Source organism: Procambarus clarkii, chromosome 64 (assembly GCF_040958095.1).
Source record: "Procambarus clarkii isolate CNS0578487 chromosome 64, FALCON_Pclarkii_2.0, whole genome shotgun sequence".
In the NCBI taxonomy this organism is placed as follows: domain Eukaryota; kingdom Metazoa; phylum Arthropoda; class Malacostraca; order Decapoda; family Cambaridae; genus Procambarus; species Procambarus clarkii.
The window spans coordinates 26,060,061-26,064,234 of record NC_091213.1 but is presented as its reverse complement, the minus strand read 5'-3'; positions in this window follow the sequence as shown (position 1 = coordinate 26,064,234).

The window sequence follows — 4,174 nt, the reverse complement described above, 5'->3', positions numbered from 1 at the left end:
AATCACGATGATGTGTATCACTACTCATTACCCAGAGGCTTTTGCTGTAAGGAACATCCGAGCAAAAACTGTTGTTGCTCGTATGTTGCAATTTTTTTCCACTTTTGGACTGCCTCCGGTCGTGCAAACTGACAATGGTACTAATTAATTCTGATGTTTTCGAGCAATTTTGTAAGGAACATGGAATAACTCATAAGGTTTCCAGCCCAAACCATCCACAGAGTCAGGGGGTAATTGAACGTTTCCATCTAACTCTGAAGCAGATGTTGAAGACATCGTGCGAGAGTTCCCACACCTTCTGGGATGAGAATTTACCGTATGTTTTGTTTGCGGCTAGAGAGGGATTACAAAGTTCACTGGGCTGTTCTCCTTTTGAGTTAGTCTTTGGCCATAAAGTTCGTGGACCCTTGCAAATGTTACAGGAGAATCTGTTAGGGAACGTAACGTTAACCGAAGGTTCGGCTTTCTTTGCGCAACACCACCAGAGACTCAAGGACTGCAAGGCGGCTGCATTAAAGTATCTTGGCAAGGCCCAAGAAAAGATGAAAGAACGTAACGATGCTAAATCTAAGTTACGGGTATTTCAACCTGGCGACCCTGTCCTGGTATTAAAGCCTCGACTAGGAAACACTATGTCCCACAAGTACGAAGGCCCCTACATTGTGACAGAAAAGACTGGGGACCTCACGTACAAAGTGAGGCACTCTGACAAACGTAACCAGGTAATGCTCGTACATGTAAATCGACTGAAGAAGTTCCAGGGCCCCAGGCCCATTGCACTAACCAATGTTTCCATTTCCAGTGAGAGAGGGGATGATTGTTCTGGGGACCCAACTAATCTCATTTTCAATAATTCTAGTTCTGTGAATGCTGTGGAGGGACTGTCCCATTTGCAGATGGCCCAACGTGAAGAGGTGCAGTCGTTGGTTGATGAATTCTCCAGTTTGTTCGGGGAGGTCCCGACCCAGACTGATGCCATTTGCCATGATGTCGAGTTGACGGAATACACTCCCATTCGCCTTCAACCCTATCGGATGAGTCCAGAAAAGAAGGCCATCGTACGGAAGGAGGTCGACTTCTTGCTCCAGCACGGCCTCATCCGGCCGAGCCAGGGCTCTTGGTGCTCGCCCTGCCTTTTGGTCCCCAAACCAGACGGCTCCTGGCGATTATGCACCGACTATCGGCAGCTCAACAAGGTGACCTTTGTGGATGCCTATCCGCTGCCCCTCCTCGAGGACTGCATCGACGAGTTGGGAAATGCCAAGTACGTTTCGAAATTCGACCTCTCGAGGGGGTATTATCAAATCCCACTCACTGAACGTGCTAAACAGCTAACGGCGTTTGTGACACCCGAGGGTGTTTTTGAGTATCAAGTGTTACCGTTCGGTTTGCGTAATGCTCCGGCCACGTTCCAGAGACTCATGAACTCTCTACTCGCTAAGGTGCCAAATTGTCGGGCGTATTTAGATGATATCGTGCTGTTTGACAGTAATTGGGCTGACCACATAGCTAGGTTACGCCAGTTGTTTGCCATCTTGAAAAGGGCAAATCTTACCTTAAATGCTAAAAAGTGTCATTTTGGCCAAGGCACAGTGACGTACCTCGGTTATGAAGTGGGCCAAGGAAAAGTGTTACCTCGGCAAGATAAAATCAGTGCCATTCTGGAGTATCCAGTACTAAAGTCTAAAAAGGACGTTCAAAGATTTATCGGTATGTGTGCGTACTATCGACATTTTTGTCAGAACTTTTCCAGTGTTGCCACTCCTCTCACAGACTTGTTGCGGAAAGCCGTTAAATTTAAGTGGTCATCAGACTGTGCAGAGGCATTTAAAAATTTGAAATTGATCTTAGCTTCCGCCCCAGTGCTTGCTAGTCCAAGGTTCGACCGACCGTTTAAAATTCATGTTGACGCGTCTGACTCGGGTGCTGGTGCAGTGTTGTTGCAAACTGGGGATGATCAGGTGGAACACCCAGTATATTATTACTCTGTGAAATTCGACAAGGCGCAACGCAATTATTCAGTGGTAGAAAAAGAGGCGTTGGCGCTAGTGTTAACATGTAAAAAGTTCGAAGTTTACCTCACAGGTAATATAGTGGAAGTGTACACGGACCATAATCCACTAGTCTTCCTGACTCAGATGAAGGGTAAGAATAAACGCATCCTCAGGTGGGCGTTGTACCTACAGGACTTCAATCTTTCCATTACCCACCTACCGGGCAGACTCAACGTGATAGCCGACGCTCTGTGCCGGTTGCCTGAATAACATTCATCTGAGCCACAGAAAGCCATTTACTAACTGTCATGCTTTAGTTAATTTTTTTTTAGGTTCTCCTGTGACATTAAATATTCCGTGTCCAATTTATTTACTTCCCTGTTCTTTTATTTTTTTTGTGTATGTTTTTTTTTTCTTTCAGAGAACTCCTTTGTATTTTTTTTGCAGAGAAATTGTTTTTGATTGATTTTTTGTTTTTGTCATATGTTTTTTCTTTTTATTCTCTGTATACTCTTACAAAAAAATATGGCTACTATTCTAGTAGTCACATTTTTTTTTCTCTGAAGGGGGGAGGAGTGTTACGACCCTGGGTTCTCCAGTGGAAACCAGAGGTCAAAATTGAGCTATTAAACTTTCTGGTAGTACAGTTGGGTGCATCACTAGCGGCAATTGTTTGTATCTTCCCTGCCAAACGTAAGACTATTGTTGTTTCTCAAAGAGCATTTAAAGACTGAGCTGGGGGTAGATTATTAAATAATAACATAGGCACCAACTTTGCTTACTAATACTTTCTAATCATTTGTAAAGTAACAATACATTGCATAGGGGAAGATCTTTAATGTGCTTAGCTGCACGATCAATTAGGCTCCTTCCGGCACCACGACATGAGGGAGGCCAGCTGGTCGCTTGGAGCTCTCTTCTCTGGCTGGTGTTCGTGCGGACGAGACCTACTCTGTGGCTGCACCCCTACTCTTCTCCCTTCTCCTCTTACTTATTTCCCTTACCCTAAGTTCCTGTACCCTTAAGTTAAGTATTATATGGTGTTAAGTGTGCCTACTCTGGTAGTAACGATTGGTGAGACCTGGGGGTAGTATTTGCCAGTGTTTTGGGTACCCCTAAGTGTTGTGCTTTGTATTAGGGTCCCATGTGGTTTCCCTACCCTAAGCTGCATCCAGCTTCAGTGCTTATCCAGTAGTACTTTACCCTAGCTTGTTATTAGTGTAAACCTTGTATCCTGCCTAAGTGGACCAAGGCTTTTAACGTAAGATAGTGTGGTAAAGTTATTATTATTATTGTTATTGGTGTGAGTGTATATGGGGGGGTTGTTAAGGGGTTAATAAATAAGTACATGAATTACAGAGTATCCCTTCTTCCTATGTGGGAGCGCATTGATCAACCCTTAGACTAACATATATGGTCTAGTAGCAAGTTATTACTACTGTGGATAGTTTATTTTGGGGGCCGGGCCTTTTAGCTCTCCCATATTTGATACTCTTGTCTTCTAACTACCCTTACCCCTTAATAGTACCAGTACCCATAGAAGCCCCACACATATATTTATAACAGCTATGTTACTGGGGAGCTTCCTAACTCTTGGACCAACAGTATAATCATTCCAATTCCCAAGCCAAATCAAGAGAATGCTTTCCGCCCAATTTCCCTTACTAGCTGCATTTGCAAAACATTCGAGAGAATGGTCCTAAACCGTCTCCTCCATTGAATAAGAACCATGCTATCCCCCCAGATATATGGCTTCATGCCTGGAAGGAGTGTGCATCATTGCATCACCACCTTTCTTACCCTGCACACTGAAAAGTCATATACCACCTTCCTAGATCTTAAGTCTGCCTTTGATATTGCAAATAGACATGTTATCTTGAGTGAGCTTGCAAGAATGAATATTGGTGGTCGGCTTCTTTGTTGGATCAGGGGTTACTTATCCAACAGGACCTAGATTCAGGAAGCTCTGTGTATTTCTTCGTAAGTGGGTTTGCTACGAAGGTTCCTAAGTGCGCCCTAAGAAGATGCTTAGGTGCGATTCAATAAGGTATACTTAGGAAGAAAAATTGTTGGTTCACCTGCGTGCCGATAGAGGTCACTACTGTGTTTCGTTTGGCCAATCAGAGAGCAGCAACATTCTTCATATTGAAGATTTAGCGCTGGCTTATCGCAGCTCTACT